Here is a 21,140-nt window from a genome sequence, read left to right as displayed (position 1 = left end):
CCTGGATGCCCGCTCTCTAATTCCGACCGCTCAAACCCCTGCACCCTGTCGTCACAACCGCCGCCTCCCCCCTTTTCCAAACCCTGTATACATTTAGCATTGGTGTCAGAACTGCCCGTACACTCTACAAGAGCTTGAAGCGGACTGAATCGGGAAGTAGTTCCTACTAATGTGGCACTCCTAGAAGGCTCGGAGAGGAGATGTCCTCTGGAGAACCCTGGTCCTTCTGCACATGCGAGAATATGTACGCTCAGTATTTTGCGTCGATACTTGACATTTGTTTATTGACGGATCTGTTCTCAGACACATTTATAAATGCGCTGAAACAGGAACATGTAGAGTATTGATACGTCAAGAATGGACATTACCGCTGGAAGAGCTTCATGAATGTCTTGCTGTCCGGTAGGTCAGTGGTCCACTAAATTCAAAGGAAAAGAGGTTGACCTCTCTAAGTCAGAGAAGTGGGGAATACAATTTTGCAAGATTCTGACATCACATAATATTTTCACAAAAATCATAAACCTTTTCTGGCTTAATCTGAGGTCAATATGATCGGAATGACTAAGAAGTGACGGAGGTCTAAATATCTGAGTCGATGAACAGTTGTTCCCATGTAACTGTAGACGTCGGCTCAGTCAGTTTGTGGTTTCAGAACCCGTAGCGCCTTTTTTTTCACTGTCGATAATGTTCAGTTGGCGTCTCACCAGGAGGCGCGGGTCACTCACTTGCGCGGTTATCTTTGTTGTCTCGCCTGGTCTTCTAAAGTGGCTGTTAGAGTCGCGTCTAGGATTGTAGGCCTCCGAAAAGCGCGGCGCATGCAGTTGGCGGGCAGTTTTCCCACAGTGTGGAGCGGAGGAAGCAGCAGCGCTTGGAGCAACGGACAGGCAGTGCGGTTCGGCATGACGTATTGACCGTTTCGTCGTTCACTCTTATTTGCAAGGACTGGGCAGAAGGCAAAGGTGTGTTTCGCTTATGCGCAGCTAGTCGTTCACCTCTGTGTACCGATTTCCCACTCCTCAAGCTGTTTCAGCAGGTGTTCATATTTATGTTCAGTGAGACGTCATGAACTCCTTGTTATTTGGTTCTGTGATTTTAGGAATAGTATATTTCCCTGTGTGCTCTGTGCGAAGTAAATTGTCTTAATCTGCCGTCCAGCGTTCTCTCTCAAAAAACGCTGCCATAATTAACGTTTTTATGGTTATCAAATGTGCCCAGTTGTCAGGCATAGCCGGCCGTTGTGGCCAAGCGATTCTAGGCGCTTCAGTCCTGAACCGCGCTGCTGCTACGGTCGCAGGTGCGAATCCTGCCTCGGGCAAGAATGTGTGTGATGTCCTTTGGTTTGTTAGGTTTAAGTAGTTCTGTGACGAGGGGACTGATGACCTCAGCTGCTAAGTCCCATAGTGATCAGAGCCATTTGAAGCATTTTGTCAGGCACAGTCATATCAGTGGCCTACGCCTTACCTAGATATTTTGAAAAAAAATGTGTTTCTTTTAAAATTCTTATGCAAAAAACCAGCTGTTTCTATTTTTTTATTGTATCGTAACAGTACAGTTAAAGGCCGTGTGCTCATTTAAAAAATATTGTATGACTGTTGTTCAGCAACCTCAAAAACTGTTTAACTGTTTTAATATTTGCTTTCCAGATGTTTTAGAAGCTGGTGGGCTCTGGTACCACTATTTGCCGCCCATTATAAGCATGTTGTTATCTCCAGTTAATGGTAAGGCCTCCACATCTTGTTCATTATATTTCTTCAAAAAATGGTTCAAATGGCTCTGATCACTATGGGACTTAACTTCTGAGGTCATCAGTCCCCTAGAACTTATAACTACTTAAACTTAACCAATATAAGGACATCACACACATCCATGCCCGAGGTATGATTCAAACCAGACTGTAACGCCTAGAACCGCTTGGCCACTCCGGCCGGCACATTTCTTCCTGGTAAATATTATTGCTTTCTTTCTGTAGTTCTCTGTTGGAGAAGCTAATTCCCTAGGACGTTTCAGCATACTGGAAACGCTCTATAGGTGCAATCATGGTTAAACGATAACGTTACTACAAGTAAAGTTATTGTTTAACCGTGATTGCACCTATAGAGCGTTTTGTAGTTAATCCAGTCAGTCACTTATCGTTCTTGTTGTTAACAGAACTTACTGAGTTTTAGAAATTATAGGGTGCAGCAATCAGTCGCCCTTTTTTAGATTTTATTATGCAAATCCAGATTTCGGCTAGTGGCTAGCCACTCTCAATGCACTATTTTCTATTCTCGATGCATGTAAGTCCCTGTTGTTTGGGCATCAGTCACATTTCAAAGAAATACATTGAGAATGGCTAGCCACTAGCCGAAATCTGGATTTGTGTAATAAAATCTAAAAAGGACGACTGATTGCTGCACTCTATAATTTATAAGCCACACAACAGCCGCTGAGTGCACCCACTTTCTGAATGGAAGGTTGACGGGAGAGTGTTCCGTGTCGGCGACGCCTCACCTCGTGGCCCTGGCTGACTTGCGGCCGTGTGCACGGCTCTCGGCTGTTTCCTGGCTCCGCTTCCTGTTTGTTTGCAGTTGCGCGTCCTGGCTGTCTGTGTTCAAGCTGAGAATTTTATGTCATGTGATTTGCACTGTAAATTAAATTTTGCTGTCCTCCAAGAGGCCCTTGATTAACTGGTTTCTCACAAGAAGTTTTCCCCGTAATGTTTGATGCATATTGCATCCTTGTTCTAAGTTTTTTGTAAATATTTTTGTGTAAACCTTTTGGGGTTCTGCCTCGTGTTTTGAAGGAATTTATCTAGAACTGTTTTAATTATTTTAATTGCTTCGTTTATTAAAAGTTATATAACTCAAAAATTTAAAAAAAGGCCAATGTTGTTAAGGATTTATTTGTTGAACTAGTTTGTGGTTATTATTATTGTAATTCAACGAATTCCTCATTTACTATTTTGAACTCCTTCATGTTCGGAAACTCAAATCAACATCAATTTTGTCAATTTTTTCGAAAGGTACCTGCTGTTACCAAAAATATGTATAAAAATAAATGATGTTAGTTAAAGGGGCCTAGACCTTCAGTTTCATTTCCCTGGTCCTTGTAATTCTTGATTATGCTGGACGGCTGTCGACAAGGATTCTAAATATAACTAAATGCTTACCTACAGCTTACTAAAATGAAACTCGTTATAGCGATGCAACCAGTGAGTACATTTCTAGTTAAAGGAAGAAATGTTACATGTGACAATTGTTTCACTCCACTTTCACTGGCATAACATCTGTACACAAATCGAACAAGCATGTTAGAGTGACTATTTGTAACAGAAAATGTCTTCCGCTAAAATAAGAACACTAAGAACAAGTTGTAAGCTCATCGACTAGAGGTGGTATATTTTTGTCCCAACGGTGGATTTAAGGGGTTCAAATAATCCGACGATTCTTGTGTCAAGACGTACAGTTTTACGTTAAAAGTTCAACAGAGAAAGCGAAATACTATAGTTAGAATCTGTGCGTATGTCTAGAGGCAGTGCAACTCATGGCGCGCAAATAAGCCAGGCTATATTGGACCGGTATTTGAAAATGAGACCACTTGCAATAAACTTTATACACTCCTGGAAATTGAAATAAGAACACAGTGAATAAATTGTCCCAGGAAGGGGAAACTTTATTGACACATTCCTGGGGTCAGATACATCACATGATCACACTGACAGAACCACAGGCACATAGACACAAACAACAGAGCATGCACAATGTCGGCACTAGTACAGTGTATATCAACCTTTCGCAGCAATGCAGGCTGCTATTCTCCCATGGCGACGATCGTAGAGATGCTGGATGTAGTCCTGTGGAACGGCTTGCCATGCCATTTCCACCTGGCGCCTCAGTTGGACCAGCGTTCGTGCTGGACGTGCAGACCGCGTGACGACGCTTCATCCAGTCCCAAATATGCTCAATGGGGGACAGATCCGGAGGTCTTGCTGGCCAGGGTAGTTGACTTACAGCTTCTAGAGCACGTTGGGTGGCACGGGATACATGCGGACGTGCATTGTCCTGTTGGAACAGCAAGTTCCCTTGCCGGTCTAGGAATGGTAGAACGATGGGTTCGATGACGGTTTGGATGTACCGTGCACTATTCAGTGTCCCCTCGACGATCACCAGAGGTGTACGGCCAGTGTAGGAGATCGCTCCCCACACCATGACGCCGGGTGTTGGCCCTGTGTGCCTCGGTCGTATGCAGTCCTGATTGTGGCGCTCACCTGCACGGCGCCAAACACGCATACGACCATCATTGGCACCAAGGCAGAAGCGACTCTCATCGCTGAAGACGACACGCCTCGATTCGTCCCTCCATTCACGCCTGTCGCGACACCACTGGAGGCGGGCTGCTCGATGTTGGGGCGTGAGCCGAAGACGGCCTAACGGTGTGCGGGACCGTAGCCCAGCTTCATGGAGACGGTTGCGAATGGTCCTCGCCGATACCCCAGGAGCAACAGTGTCCCTAATTTGCTGGGAAGTGGCTGTGCTGTCCCCTACGGCACTGCGTAGGATCCTACGGTCTTGGCGTGCATCCGTGCGTCGCTGCGGTCCGGTCCCAGGTCGACGGGCACGTGCACCTTCCGCCGACCACTGGCGACAACGTCGATGTACTTGTGGAGACCTCACGCCCCACGTGTTGAGCAATTCGGCGGTACGTCCACCCGGCCTCCCGCATGCCCACTATACGCCCTCGCTCAAAGTCCGTCAACTGCACATACGGTTCACGTCCACGCTGTCACGGCATGCTACCAGTGTTAAAGACTGCGATAGAGCTCCGTATGCCACGGCAAACTGGCTGACACTGACGGCGGCGGTGCACAAATGCTGCGCAGCTAGCGCCATTCGACGGCCAACACCGCGGTTCCTGGTGTGTCCGCTGTGCTGTGCGTGTGATCATTGCTTGTACAGCCCTCTCGCAGTGTCCGGAGCAAGTATGGTGGGTCTGACACACCGGTGTCAATGTGTTCTTTTTTCAGTTTCCAGGAGTGTATATAATTTTATACGCTTTGGAAACTAGCTGGCTCCTCCCACAAAATAGTGAAAGAAGAAAAGTGCATGCATGCTTAACGTCAGATATTTAATACATGTAAAGTAATCCGACGTCTGAGGCTGTTTTATAAAAGGGAGTCCTATTCTGTAAGGAATCGGTGGTGTGAAAGGTAACTAGTTAATAAAACAGATGTAAATGGTATAAGTGGTTATATGGACTTGGTTACCAGTATCAGCTAATTACACAAAAGTCATGGGATACCACCTAATACCGTGTCGGACCTTCTTTTGTCCGGCGGAGTGCAGTAGGTCGACGTGGCATCAACTTAAAAAGTCGGGAGAAATCCCCTACAGAAATACTGAGTAGTGTTGACTTTATATCCGTCCATAATTGCGAAAATATTGCCGATGCACGAACTGACCTTTCGATTATGTCCCATGCATGTTCGATGGGGCCGCACGGGATTAGCCGAGCGGTCTTGGGCGCTGCAGCCATAGGCTGTGCGGCTGGTCCCGGCGGAGGTTCGAGTCCTCCCTCGGGCATGGGTGTGTGTGCTTGTCCTTAAGATAATTTAGGTTAAGTAGTGTGTAAGCATAGGGACTGATGACCTTAGCAGTTAAGTCCCATAAGATTTCACACACATTTGAGCATTTTTTTTGTTCGACGCGATTCATGTCGGACGGTTTCGGTGGCCAGATCACTCGCTCGAACTGTCCAGAATGTTCAAACCAATTGCGAACCATTGTGGTCCGGTGACATGGCACATTGTCATCCATAAAAATTACGTCGGTGTTTGGGAACATGGACTCCACGAATGGCTGCAAATGGTCCCCACGTAGCCGGACATAACCATTTCCATGTAAACACAGTCCACAACATTATGAAAGCATCACCTTCTTGTACAGTGCCTTTTTGACAACTTGGGTCCACGACTTTGTGAGGTCTGCGTCACACTAGAACCCTACCATCAGCTCTTACCAACTGAAATCGCGACTCATCTCACCAGGCCACGGTTTTCAAGTCGAGTAGGGTCCAACCAGTATCGGCACGAGTCCAGGAAATTCGTTGCAGGCGACTTCATGCTCTCAGCTCGCGTTGGTCGTCTGCTGCTATAGCCGATTAACGCCGCTGTTACCTAAAAGATACATTCGTGTTACATTGATTACTGTGGTTATTTCACGCAGTATTGCTTGTCTGTTAGCACTGACAATTCCACGCAAACGCCGTTGCTCACGATCGTTAAGTGTAGTCCTTCGGCCACTGCATTGTCTGTAGTGACATTAATGCCTGAAATTTGATATTCTCAGCAAACTGTTGACACTGTGGCTCTCAAAATATTAAATTCCGTAAAGATTTTCGAAAAACGTTCCATACGTATAGCTGCAACTATTATTCCGCGTTCAAAGCCTGTTTATTACCGTCGTGTGGCCATTATCATGTCGGATACCTTTCCGCATGAATCAATTGAGTACAAATTGAGCCATGCTTTTGTGTTTGTCTAAACCTTGACTGTTACTCTGCATTTGGTTTCTCGTGGTTATTGCGGTTATGCCGTGGTTCTTTCTCTTTCTACGTGTGTCAGCAGTGGTGTGTATCGATATTCGCACCTTGTACTATCTTTGGTCTCGTGCTTATAGTTTCTGGCTAGCCGGTGTGCGGCAGTCGGTCGGTTGGTGTGGATCAGCCAGGAAATCTCCGCACGGCGCAGTGGGCTGCGCCCGCTGGCGGTCTCTACGCAGTGTCGGAGTGTGTGGCAGCTGTTCCGATTGCTACGAGGTTCGTGGCTCACCGACACAGAACGTCAAGGTTGAGTGGTGATTTAATTACCGAAGCCAGTCTGTTCACATTGTGCCTTTAGTTTTCATGGCTGGCTGTTGGGGGGTATTCTAATGAGCAACAGCGAGTGTTCGATTTGGCGAAAGTTTGGCCACCACCCGGTGGAGTTTAACTGTATTTTGGTTATTTAAAGTCAAAGTGCACCAGCGGAATTTTCTGCCTTGTGGCCGTTACCGTTCCGGTTACCTGCCCTGGCAGCTGACATAAAATTCAGGCATTGTCCTTTCCTCCCCGTGTTGTCGCCCTCGAACATGATTGTGTAGTTTTGACATCTACATTTATACTCCGCAAGCCACCCAACGGTGTGTGGCGGAGGGCACTTTACGTGCCACTGTCATTACATTCCTTTTCTGTTCCAGTCGCCTATGGTTCGCGGGAAGAACGACTGTCTGAAAGCCTCCGTGCGCGCTCGAATCTCTCTAATTTTACATTCGTGATCTCCTTGGGAGGTATAAGTAGGGGGAAGCAGTATATTCGATACCTCATCCAGAAACGCACCCTCTCGAAACCTGGCGAACAAGCTACACAGCGATGCGGAGCGCCTCTCTTGCACAGTCTGCCACTTGAGTTTGCTAAACATCTCCGTAACGCTATCACGGTTACCAAATAACCCTGTGACGAAACGCGCCGCTCTTCTTTGGATCTTCTCTGTCTCCTCTGTCAACCCGATCTGATACGGATCTCACACTGATGAGCAGTACTCAAGTATAGGTCGAACGAGTGTTTTGTAAGCCACCTCCTTTGTTGATGGACTACATTTTCTAAGGACTCTCCCAATGAATCTCAACCTGGTACTCGCCTTACCAACAATTAATTTTATATGAACATTCCATTTAAAATCGTTCCGCACGCATACTCCCAGATATTTTACAGAAGTAACTGCTACCAGTGTTTGTTCCGCTATCATATAACCACTTGATTGTGGGCGTCTACGCCTTTTACGTTTTGGCTTTGGAATTCCTTGTCTACTGGTCAGGTGGAAAGCAGATTGTTTTGTCGATGGGTCCGTTGACTGTCTCTTGGTTGGGTTGCCTTCGGATCGGATATATTTGGGCCGACTACCTGTTTACCCTAAGCGAACGTTAATATTTCAAGTGCAGACTGATCCCCAAAAATTTCTGAGAGCCCCTGGCTCTACTGCCTTTTGTTATTGCTGTTTTATTGTCTGTTTTAATGGCTCATAGCCGATGGTTTGAATTTGCATCCTCTCAGTTGGGTTTCAAGTAATGGGCCTTCAGCTGTTTTAAAACTGGAAGTTCCATACTTGTCAAGTCTTGCATTGTTTGGGCCTTCAGCCTCATTTAAAGTATTTTTTTGGATAAAGCCTTGGGCCTTTTGCCTTGAAAATTTATTGCAGCTGTGTTTTTCAATCATGAGCCTTCAGCCGTTTTAAAATTAAAATTCCTTACTTGTCAAGTCTTAGATTGTTTGGGCCTTCAGCCTCATTTGAAATATTATTTAAGGATAAAACCTTGCGCTTTCTGCCTTTTGAAAATTTATTGTAGTTGTGTTTTAAATCATGGGCCTTCAGCCGTTTTAAAAATTAAAGAGGTTGTGCCCCTAAGCCATAAGATTGTGTGACATAGTCAACGAATAGTTAAGCTCGGAAATTTGCGCTGTAATGTCTGGGCAACTAAATAACGTTATATGTGTTCGAGTGTAACTGACATTTTTGGCCGCTTTCCACAATTCCAACTACCTGTTCTGTCCTGCGGATTTAACCAGGCGTTTCACAAATGACAACTCCGCCCATGCACTATTCTTTTATGCCTTGTGAACGCGATACTACCGCCATCTGTATATGTTCATTTCACTGTCCAACGACTTTCGTCACCTCAATGGATAGTAAACCACATTGTTTCATCGATCTGCTCAAGCAAGGCGCTGGCAAAGCATCCGACAATTGTCTGTCACTGATTTCCTAGCGTGAACGGAGAAGTGAATCACACCAGCAAGTAGTTGCTCTCTATTACGAGTCTTGTATATAGCTCTGCTGGTAGGCCGCGACTACACGGAAGCGGGATCCACTTTGCGGGGAGCGTCTTGTCTCACGGGACTCGGACACGCCCCGTGGAACGCTAACGACTCTTTCGCTGCTTGCTACCGCCAAGGCGCGGCTTGAGAATGCTCATTAAAGTGTATGAAGTGCCAAGTCTTTACTACACGGCCGATAACACCGGCGTCGTGGGCATCAATATTCACAGGTTCGCGCAAAACCGATTATCACATCCGACATTTTTGCATTACAGCTCTATCTGCAATGAACTGATGCACGGTCTGCCAGGCAATTTCCATGTACAGCGATGGCAGCTGCATGTATTTGATAGCGAACCGTATAAATAATGTCGAATGATGTGATCAGAATCATGATTGAGTGCTATAGTAATACACAACAAAATTTATAGGAATACCAACATGCTTGTTCCCAGCAAATAACGTGACTTGTTCTGGCAGAAACGTGTATTAATGCATTACACAGTATATGAAAAACCCATACAGGGCCAGTCTTCACGGAAACTGTCAAGCAACATATTTTAGAATATTTTATGCTCATTTTCTCGAGCAAGTAGTCGATTCCTAACTGCGCATATAATAATTGCAATCGAGATTCTGTAGCTGCAGTGGCTGTTCCTTTTATAGTTATCCTGTCTCTCTCTCTTGTTTTTTTTCTTTTAGTTCGGTGAGGGGAACATAGAGTTGCGAGGCTACGCACTGACTAGCGATATATATGGAGTCCTAAAGTTTAAACCGAATGTTATTTCGAGGCATCGTAACCTAAATTCACACCATCCTCTGGGAAATGACACCTGATTAGAGATCTCTTATTTTGGCTAAAGGCTTCTGAGAAGAATACTACAGCCTTTCGATAAAAGGCGAGCGTCCCAAATCATACCTGGAAAGCATGGCGTAATGATTGTTAAATATAGTCTCACAAACATGTATTTAAAATGGAACGGTGAGTTCTGTGGAGAAACTGATGGTATCGCTCCGGGGAGCCCCTAAAGCCTAGTTATAGCTGTTCTGTGCGCTTGTTAAATGCTACAGCTGGGTGGCTGGTGTTTTGGAGTACGCGCTACCTTTCCACCTATGTGTACCGGGGCTGCGGAATCTTGGGTAGCGGGAGGTGACTCTACGCTGAAGTTCGATAAGTGGATCTTGTACGAACTGCCGCGTTCCGGCTTGGTTTCTCCAAGTTAAGTTTTCGTTCTGCCTTCGAACGATCTGGCGTAACTACTCGCTAATTAATTCTGGCGCTAATTGCGTTTAGTTGTCTCAAGAGCAACATAATTGTCAAAGGTTGTTGCTGTGCTACTACGGTTGAAACCTTAGTAAACCTTAACTTCATACTGCTATTTATTGGGCATCTCTGGCAGGTCGTTATTTAGGTAAATGTGTTTGAGAACATCAGTTCTCAGTGTCCGAAGACTCGTCAGAAATATTCTGTGTCTCAATTTAAGCCGTCAGGTGCATAATTGTCAGTGGTTTTATACACTAAATTCTTGTGACATAGTATTCTTATTACCTAAAGTAATCAGTATTAAGATATTGTTGTTTTAAAGGAATTTGTTAATATGATTGTTAAATAAAACGAGTGATAACAAAAGGGGTCCAGTCCTTCCTGTTGTTTGCCTATTCCTTAGTAGATGAACGTTACAGTGGTAGCAGAGCGTGGCTTCGTTATGTTGGCAGGTGGGGTGGAATTGTCTTCCTTTTCCTTTTTTTTCACTCGTTTATTTGGGATTTGTGGTTGAAATATTGTTCTCACTTAGCATTTTGTTTTCTTGTCGTCCGATATGGCTTTTAGGGAGTTCCAGTCATGGGTTATTTGAAGAAGAATCGTTACAGTACGAGCTTCGAATTAGAAAGCAACCGGTAGCCGGAAGTGTTCCGGGACTCGCTGCTAGGTAGCGCGTTGCGTTAGACCATCCGGTTTCCATCTCCCCCAACATCGTTGGCATGGTACGTGACGCCTTACAATTTCTTGACCGTGCCGTAGAGGAGAAGGATAGGAACATTTTCTTTCTGAGAGATAGTCAACCCACGCATAGATAAGTATCTCGGGTTCGAGCACAGTTAAATCATTGTATGTGCCGTTTAAAAGACTTGGACAGTATAGAGCTTAAAGATATGATGATGATGAAGTCTTATACTCCCTCAGGAAGCGTAGGTGAACGATGCGGGAGACCTGCACCGCCGTACTAGGCAAGACCCTAGTGGAGGTGGTTTGCCATTGCTTCCCTCCGACCGTAATGGGGACGAATAATGATGATGGAGACGACACAATTCCTCATTTCGAGGCAGGTGAAAATCACTGACTCCGCCGGGAGTCGAGAACGCTACCGCCCGGCCACGAACTGTGGACTAAAGAAACGGAAAGACAGGAAGTTAAGCAGGTTATGTATTATGTGCTTGGGTGCAAATTAGAGCCGCGTCGTTAAATTTAGAAGCCGACGGAACCAGTGTCACAAGGAGGGCATTCTAAAAGTACGACTGTGGATTATTTTTTTATATTACGTAACCCTAGTATGCACCTGTTTTTCAGATTATCAGAAGTATCAATTGATGACGTAATTAAGATTCAGAAATTATCATGGTTGTTAGTTAAATCTGAGATTCAGGCTGACACGTTAGGTATTCCCCACATTGCATTACCCAGTAACCAAGAGGGCGTTGAACCAATTAGTGTCAGATATTTTGAGGTGTGGAGGCTCGATCAAAGATTTGAGAGCGAAAATTATTTCTCAGTGGTTATCGGCACATATGAGAAATGAACCGGAATGTTTGTTTTATTGTCGAGTGCAAGAGTCGGTAGAAACTTTGGAACAATATGTAGATAGAATCCGAACTGCTGTGTTGGCTTTTAACACGTCGGTTTCTGAAGCAGATACAGTAACGAATACTTTGGAAGGCATGCGCCCCGAAGATCAGTCTCTGCTCATATTTTCTAATCGTCGGAGCTAGACACTTTGGTTCAGTCTGTCCGAGCTCTTCTGTTCACCGATTCCCGACTTGGGATTGATCGGAATTCAGTTACGGTGCCTGTGGTTACGCAGAATAGTAAGGAACGTGTTGAATCTGAATTTGCACCTGGAAGGCATTTCCTTAGGTGTGGTGACGCAGGACATGTAGTGCGTGACTTTCCTGTTCCGAAACCATATCAATCAGGTAGCTCACTCCAAGCTAGTAGCAGAAGCAGGAAACGTAAACCCCGGCTCCAGTGTTCTCATATTCAGGTTGTCACCAGGCACCCGCTACCCTATTTTGCGCCCGTATATGAAGGAAACCTTTGAGCGGCCTAATTGATTCAGGCAATTCGGTGTCGTTAACTGATTTTGACTGCTACCTCGAGTTCCGTGGTTTGAATAAGTTGTCTGTTGTCAAAGCGACCGCTCAGAGTTGTTGTGCCGCCAGTGGCCAGGCTTTATCTGTGCTGGGTCAGGTATTTGGTATCGATAGTTACGATGCCACGGCGTAAGTTAAGTTGGCACTACTACGAGACACCGACGACAACACGCTCTAGCAGCCGCTGTCGAGATCTACGAGCTCCGCTGCAGATTCTGCCATTATGATTAAGAGCGGACGACCGGGACACTTTGCTTCAGCTTCGCACCTCAGAGCAAAGTTATGTATTACTCCTGTTGCTGAAGTAAAGGAGATCTTAATTCACACTGCAGTACTGAAAGCTTTTCACCTTTTCCTGCTCCTACCCACGCGCCGCCTTCCATGCGGGATACAAAAAGGTCCACGGAAGTACTTCTGTCTGTAATTTCACTTGACCCATTACTCTTTTGGTCGTTAAGGATTTGACGATGTTACTGTTACTGGACTGTGACTTTCTTCAACGTAGCGGACTGATACTTGACTATGCAAGCAAAACTTTGACCTTTAGCTTTAGACCTCAGCAAAAGATTGCGCTTTGTGCGTGTTGTCAGTTTGCTTCGTTGGATGTGAAAACGGGGATAGCAAATTCGAGATTAGCCACCTGTGACGTGATCAGGGTACTCAGCTTCTGGGGTTGTTAGACGATTTTCCCGAAGTTCTTTCTGAGAAACTGTGAGTCACAAAACTCATTGAGTACCAAATTCAGTTATCCGATAATATCCCGGTTGGACAGTCTCCGTATCGTCTTTTGCCTCCCAAGATGAAAATTTTGAGGCATAAGTTAGAGAGCACGTTAAAAAACGGCGTTAGTAGAGCATCAACCTCTGCTTATGAATCCCCCATGTTCCTTGCCCCTAAGGCTAATGGCAAGGATTTTCGACCAGTGGTAGACTACTGTGCGTTAACTAGAAAGGTTATTCTGAAATCTGTACCTCTACCAAATATTCGTAATTGTTTTATTGGTTCTTTGGCGCCAGGAGATTTTGTGTTCTAGATCTGGACCAGGCTTATTTTCAAATTCCTCTGAGTGAGGAGTCTAAGCAGGTTACTGCGTTCTGTACTGATTGGATCCTCAATGAGTTCAACAGAGTTCCTTTTGGTTTGGTCACTGGTGCTGCGGTGTTGTCGCGCTTGTTAGACCACGCTTAGGAGACCAGAGGCTTAAATTGGTGTACAATTATTTGGACGACGTCGTCGTGTATAGTCGAACCTTTGAGGAGCACTTCCTCCATCTTAGGCAGGTGCTCGATAGATTTCGCGCTACTGGATGAACTGTCCAACCTGGATTACTCTGGCTAAGCGTCAAGTCTCATTCTTGGGTCGTTTTATTTCTGGGGATGGAGTCAGAATCAACCAATAGCGCACAAGTGTCCTCTAGAAGTGACCTCCGCCGAGAACCAAAAAGGAGGTTTCATCAGCATGGCCAGTTATTTTCGAAGACTGGTGCCCAATATCGCGCAGTTGGCCTGTCCTCTGAATGATCTACATACGAAGGGACAGGACTTAAAATGAGGAGATAGTCAGCAGGCTGCGTTTGAAGCTATCAAGATTGTTATCACAACCCCCCCCCCCCCCCCCCGGCGTTGGGAGTTCCGAATTTCGAGAAGTGCTTCATTGTCCAGACGGACGCGCCTAATGCAGGAATTTCAGCGGTACTTCTTCAGGAGGATCAGAGCGTTAAACGGCCGTTGGCGTATGCTTCAAGGAAACTCAGTAGAACAGAGCTAAATTATTCCGTCTATGAATGTGAAGCACTTGCCGATCTCTTTGCGTTAGAAAAATTTAGTTCCTACTTAGAGTATAGAGAGTTTGACCTGCAGACCAATAATCAGGCGTTAAGCTGGGTTCTGGCTCGTCCCCGCAAAACAGGGTGGATCGCTAGGTCGGCAGTCCGTATTTCTGCCTTTCCATTCAAGGTGCGCCACATCAAAGGAAGGGATAATCAGGTGGCGGACGCACTTAGTCGAATGTTTGGTGAAGATCTCGACTCTCTATTGCATGAACAACCTAAGCCGCAGTGACCTTTGGTTAACAGTGTTCTAACGGATATTCCTGAGCTCTTCGCCGACCTTCGCACTAAACAGGATCATGATCCGCATTGGGGTCCCCTTAAGGAAAGACTTAAAACCGCAGAAGAGTTGCCGGGTTATTCTTTGAGAAAACGTGTCTTATGTAAGGAGGTTGGGAAACCCGGCGAGTGAAGGATTTGCTTACTCCTAGATTTGATTGACCCGGTTTTAACATATTTCCATCATTCTGTGTTAGGAGAGCACCTCGGACTTTACAAGACCTTGGCCAAGGGGCAGTCACACGTTATCTGGCCGTCGCTGTACCGAGATGTGCGTCGTCTGGTTGGTGAATGTGAGTAATGCAAGAGGGGTAAGGGCGGTTTGAACACTTCCTTGGCATTATTGCAGTCTCGTCGGGAGCAGCGACGCAAGGACAAGATGTTTGTAGAGTTTGTGGGTCCCTTGCCCCATCAAAAGGAGGGCACCTTTACGTGTTTTCGGCGGTCGATGACTTTACACGTTCCGTCTGATTTCTTCCGAGTAGCGGAATTACGGTGGGGATAACAATTCCGCCACCTCACGGTTTGGTCCACCTAAACAGTTGGTTAGTGTCCTGGGAATTTAAGCGTTATTGTTTTCGTAACGATATTCATCATTTGACCACGACGCCTTATTATCCGCAAGCTTGACTTGCGGAAAGGGTTAATCGTATTCTGAAGGCGGCCCTAATTATTTATCATGCTAATTCCTTGGTTGAACTCCTTTAATATGGCCCAGCACGAAGCAAATGGTTCAAATCGCTCTGAGCACTATGGGACGTAACTGCTGAGGTCATCAGTCCCCTAGAACTTTAAGAACTACTTAAACCTAACATCACACAGATCCATGCCCGAGGCAGGATTCGGACCTGCGACAATAGCGGTCGCGCGGCTCCGGACTGGAGCGCCTAGAATTGCTCTGCAACTCCGGCCGGCTCAGCACGAAGCTTCACAAGCTCACAAGCAGTTCCCGCCCAGTTAATTTTAGCCTATCCGAGTAATTCGCCCCTTTCCAAACTTTGGAGGATTACACCATGAGAACTGATGGCAGGCCAGTAAGAACATGCAAATAGCCCACCAACGACAATCTCGATGTTATAACCTGGGTAGGCGGCCTTTTAAGGCTAAGGCAAGCGATAGGCTGTTTGTGAAAAACTTTGGACGTCGGAAACCTGGTCGGGTTGCCTTCAGTGAATTGGTATACAGCCATCTGGGACCACATGTTGTGACCAAAGTGTTGGGCCTGGTAAATGTAGTAGTTAAGGGAGTGGCTACCGGGAAGGTATCTCGAGTCCATGTAAGTCAGGTTGTAAGGTGTCAGGCAAATCCAACACCTTCCATGAAAACCCTGACATAATAAGCAAATCTAGTAGTATGTCAGATAGCTCCGAATAAATCGTGACATTAAACTAACCAAAGTAATACAAGTAACGAGTGAGCAAATGGAATACCACAGACTAACACAAGAATGCCTAAATGCGTGTCGTACCTTCCCACCGGGAGACCGACACAGTTCCGAGGGGAGAAACGAGAACAGAAGCCGAGAGTACAACCGTGTTAAGCTAGAAGGCCCTACGATAAGGGACGGATGGATACCCGTGTCGCCAGCTAACCACTAGAGCCACACAACCCACACGTTTTAGCGTGAGACATTTTCCCGTCTCTGTTACGTAAAGGACCACCCCCCAGCCCATGTTAAAAGCTAGAGCCCTCCAGAAAAACAGTATAGATCTCACGATAAGACAAAAAGGGGCACTACCACCCGAAAGTTTTAGCGTGAGCCTTTTCGCGTGTCTGTTACATTCGGACCACCCCCCAGCCCATGTTAAAAGATAGAGCCCTCCAGAAGAACAGTATAGATCTTACGATAACGCTAAAAGGACCACACCAGCTGCAGGTTTTAGCGTGAGACTTTTTCGCGTCTCTGTTGCGTTGCAAACTTTAAAAACATTTCCCCACCACGAAAAGTATAACGTTTCTCATTGGACAGACAGAATGTTTGTAGGCGGAGCTTAAGGTTAACATTGAGACCCTGATAGGTGAGATGAAAACACAGCCAGATAGTTTTTTTTAACCAACTTCGGTAAATTGTAGTAAGCAGAAGGAGGACAGTTGCTTCCAAGATGGCGAGGTGAGCGGAGCTGTGCTGCCCGCCACTGCCCTGACGCTGCCTAAACACCGACATGGTAATGAACGCACGCGATGCCGCATTTTTGAGAGAATAAGGCTACACTCAGAACTGCAGAAGTCTCATCGGTTACACCCCTTTTGCGTAATACTAGTGTCGATCGTTAATTAAAACTCATGGTGTTCACATTTGCGACTTGAAGAACAGATCTGAAACGCGATGATTTTTCTTTTACATAGTTATTGAGAAGCTACATCAGCCACTGTAATTTACGACAAGTTAGATAAGTAATTAAAGGTAATTGAGGGTCACTGTAGACCATTTTGATAGTTTTCTCTTTTGTGAAACATAAATTAAACCTAGATTATAGATGTGATATGGCATAGGTCATCCTTCGATCGATTGTAGAACTTGGAAACCCATTCAGGGAATATTCGTTCACATTTTTGTTGAACGCAGTTGGTTTTTACCATCCTGTATTAAAACATTTCCTTTTATCACTAGTGCAATTTATAAACGATGTTTTGTGAGTAGAATAAAATTTATGGTAAACGTAACTGTTTTTTCGACGTTATTTTACCAGCTAACTAAAAACCGGAAAGCCTTGAACCCTTTCCACTAAATTTAGTTAGTATTAAGATTCTTTTACAGGGAGTGCAGTGGAGCTGACGCTGACATCATTTAGTATTTGGTTATATCATCGCTAGTCTCACTGAACTCTTCTGAATTCTACATGTCATGTGTGGTCTGGCGTCTCCTTACCACCAACAGGTCCCAGGTTCAAACTAGTCAATTCCCTAAAAAACACGCTCAGAGCGTCGTTGCGCGAAAGTGGTAGGGAGACACGATATAGAACAAACAGACACCACCGTGAATGTTTAGAAGGTGAGGCAACACCGACTCAAAGGAGTCGGTGTTGGGTGAAGCCGACTCTTCCCTGTCCCGTTGGTCAGGCTGTAGCGGGGGAGGTTGAGCCACGGCGTTTCGCTGGCGCGCCAGAGTATTTGCAAGTACGTCGCCTTCGCGCTCTTATCTCTACTTCTGGCGCGTACTGAGTCTTGGCTGCCTTATCATTGCCGGAGGAGTTAACTGAAGGCTCTCGCCAAGTACCTGACAGTTGGCGTTCGATATTGCCTGAGGCCGCAGTGCGCTTGTAGTGGAGCGGGAACAGACCACGTGTGTGAGGCAGCTTGGTAGGAAGCCTTTCCTGTCGCCAGTGGGGAGACTTGTTGCTGCCTTGGGTTGCGTGCTGCCAGTTCTGGACACGGCTGTCTACGGTCGTCCGCTGCCTTATTGCCGCCTGCTGTACCCGTCGTAAGCCATATCAACGTCCAAAGAAAAGTTAAGTGAGATTGTACTTAGGACATGTGTGTGAAGGTGTTGAGGGCTGCTGCCTCACTTCTGGTAACTGTAAGTACATGGGTGTTACCATGGAAGTAAAGGTGTGCCTATGAGTTCATGATCAGGACATGGCTCCCTTTACCGACCTCCCGACTCAGCAACATCAGTGGCAGAACAACTGAGAGAAAATTTGGAATACATTTCACACAAATTTTCTCAGCATGTTATAATCTTAGGTGGAGATTTCAATTTACCAGATATAGACTGGGACACTCAGATGTTTAGGACGGGTGGTAGGGACAGAGCATCAAGTGACATTATACTGAGTGCACTCTCCGAAAATTACCTCGAGCAATTAAACAGAGAACCGATTCGTGGAGATAACATCTTGGACCTACTGATAACAAACAGACCCGAACTTTTCAACTCTGTGTGTGCAGAACAGGGAATCAGTGATCATAAGGCTGTTGCAGCATCCCTGAATACGGAAGTTAATAGGCATATAAAAAAAGGGAGGAAGGTTTATCTGTTTAGCAAGAGTAATAGAAGGCAGATTTCAGACTACCAAACAGATAAAAACGAAAACTGCTGTTCCGGCACTGACAATGTTCAGTGTTTATGGAAAAAGTTAAAGGCAAACGTAAAATACGTTTTAGACAGGTACGTGCCGAGTTAAACGGGAAAAACCCACCGTGGTTCAACAACAAAGTTAGGAAACTACTTCGAAAGCAAAGAGAGCTTCACTCCAAGTTTAAACGCAGCCAAAACCTCTCAGACAAACAGAAGCTAAACGATGTCAAAGTTGGCGTAAGGACGGCTATGCGTGAAGCATTCAGTGAATTCGAAAATAAAATTCTATGTACCAACTTGACAGAAAATCCTAGGTAGTTCTGGTCTTAGGTTAAATCAGTAAGTGCCTCGAAACAGCATATCCAGACACTCCGGCATAATGATGGCATTGAAACAGAGAATGACACGCGTAAAGCTGAAATACTAAACACCTTTTTGCAAAGCTGTTTCACAGAGGAAGACCGCACTGCAGTTCCTTCTCTAAATCCTCGCACAAACGAAAAAATGGCTGACATCGAAATAAGTGTCCAAGGAATAGAGAAGCAACTGGAATCATTCAACATAGGAAAGTCCACTGCACCTTACAGGATACCAATTCTATTCTACACAGAGCATGCGAAAGAACTTGCCCCCCTCCCAACAGCCGTCCACCGCATGTCTCTAGAGGAACGGAAGATTCCAAATGATTGGAAAAGAGCACAGGTAGTCCCAGTCTTAAAGAAGGGTCGTCGAGCAGATGCGCAAAACTATAGACCTATAACTCTGACGTCGATCTGTTGTAGAATTTTAGAACATGTTTTTTGCTCGAGTATCATGTCGTTTTTGGAAACCCGGAATCTACTCTGTAGGAATCAGCATGGATTCCGGAAACACCGATCGTGTTAGACCCAACTCGCTTTATTTGTTCATGAGACCCAGAAAATATTACATACAGGCTGCCAGGTAGATGCTATTTCCCTTAACTTCCGGAAGGCCTTCGATACAGTTCCGCACTGCCGCCTGATAAAGAAAGTAAGAGCCTACGGAATATCAGACCAGCTGTGTGGCTGGATTGAAGAGTTTCTAGCAAACAGAACGCAGCATGTTGTTATCAACGGAGAGACGTCTACAGACGTTTAAGTAACCTCTGGCGTGCCACAGGGGAGTGTTATGGGACCATTGCTTTTCACAATATATATAAATGACCTAGTAGATAGTGTCGGAAGTTCCATGCGGCTTTTCGCGGATGATGCTGAAGTATACAGAGACATTGCAGCATTAGAAAATTGTAGCGAAATGGAGGAAGATCTGCAGCGGATAGGCACTTGGTACAGGGAGTGGCAACTGACCCTTAACATAGACAAATGTAATGTATTGCGAACACATAGAAAGAAGGATCCTTTATTGTATGATTACATGATAGCGGAACAAACACTGGTAGCACTTACTTCTGTAAAATATCTGGGAGTATGCGTGCGCAAGGATTTGAAGTGGAATGATCATATAAAATTAATTGTTGGTAAGGCGGGTACCAGGTTGAGATTCATTGGGAGAGTCCTTAGAAAATGTAGTCCATCAACAAAGGAGGTGGCTTACAAAACACTCGTTCGACCTATATTTGAGTATTGCTCATCAGTGTGAGATCCGTACCAGATCGGGTTGACGGAGGAGATAGAGAAGATCCAAAGAAGAGCGGCGCGTTTCGTCACAGGGTGATAGCGTTACGGAGATGTTTAGCAAACTCAAGTGGCAGACTCTGCAAGAGAGGCGCTCTCGGTGTAGCTTGCTCGCCAGGTTTCGAGAGGGTGCGTTTCTGGATGAGGTATCGAACATATTGCTTCCCCCTACTTATACCTCCCGAGGAGATTACGAATGTAAAATTAGAAAGATTAGAGCGTGCACGGAGGCTTTCAGACAGTTGTTCTTCCCGCGAACCATACGCGACTAGAACAGGAAAGGGAGGTAACGACAGTCGCACATAAAGTGCCCTCCGCCACACACCGTTGGGTGGCTTGCGGAGTATAAATGTAGATGTAGATGTGTTTAAGACAGGTGTTAAATAGTAATATAATTCACGAGTGTGCCTCTTCCAGCTCGTTGGAAATTGTTGTTTGATGTAATACGTAATTACCTGTTCAAATGTGTGTGAAATCCTATGGGACTTAACTGCTAAGATCATCAGTCCCTAAGCTTACACACTACTTAACCAAAATTTTCGCAAGGGAGGATTCGAACCTCCGCCGGGACCCGTAAACAGCTACAAGGCCGTTATCTGTTTATCAAATATACTGCATTCTAGTGTTTGTTAGCCTTAGCGCAGTGAGCCCCAGTAAAGCTTATAACGAAATTTTCAAAATTGTGCTCCTTACGGTTTTCACTGAACAGTGGGGCATAAGAGTTCTCGTAATTTAAGTGTGACTAAGATTGGAGTGCCCTCTGGCCTTGCTACTAATTGTCAATTTTTTTAATATCTTAACAGAAGGCAGTTCTCCTTAAGGTTATCGATAAGATTTGCGCAGTTGGTTGTCCTTTGCCTGTGTAGTTCATTCGTAGTGGGGCAAAGTCAGTGTGTCGTTTTGTTAGTGAGTAATTTAACCTGTTATTTAATATCTTTTGGTAGTTGTTTACATTGTCACTGCGGATCTGTTCTGTGCGCTTGTTAAATGTTACAGCTGGATGGCTGATGTTTTGGAGTAAAGGCTACCTTTCCATCTATGGATGTCTGGGCTGTGAAATACTGGGTAGCGGGAGGTGATTCCGGATCGAAGCTCGAGAAGTGGGTCTACGAACTGCTGCATTCCGCCTTGGCTTCTCCAAGTTAAGTTTTCTTTTTGCCTTCGA

This window comes from Schistocerca gregaria, chromosome 1 (assembly GCF_023897955.1).
Source record: "Schistocerca gregaria isolate iqSchGreg1 chromosome 1, iqSchGreg1.2, whole genome shotgun sequence".
Lineage (NCBI taxonomy): Eukaryota > Metazoa > Arthropoda > Insecta > Orthoptera > Acrididae > Schistocerca > Schistocerca gregaria.
Note: the sequence above shows the minus strand (reverse complement) of the source record.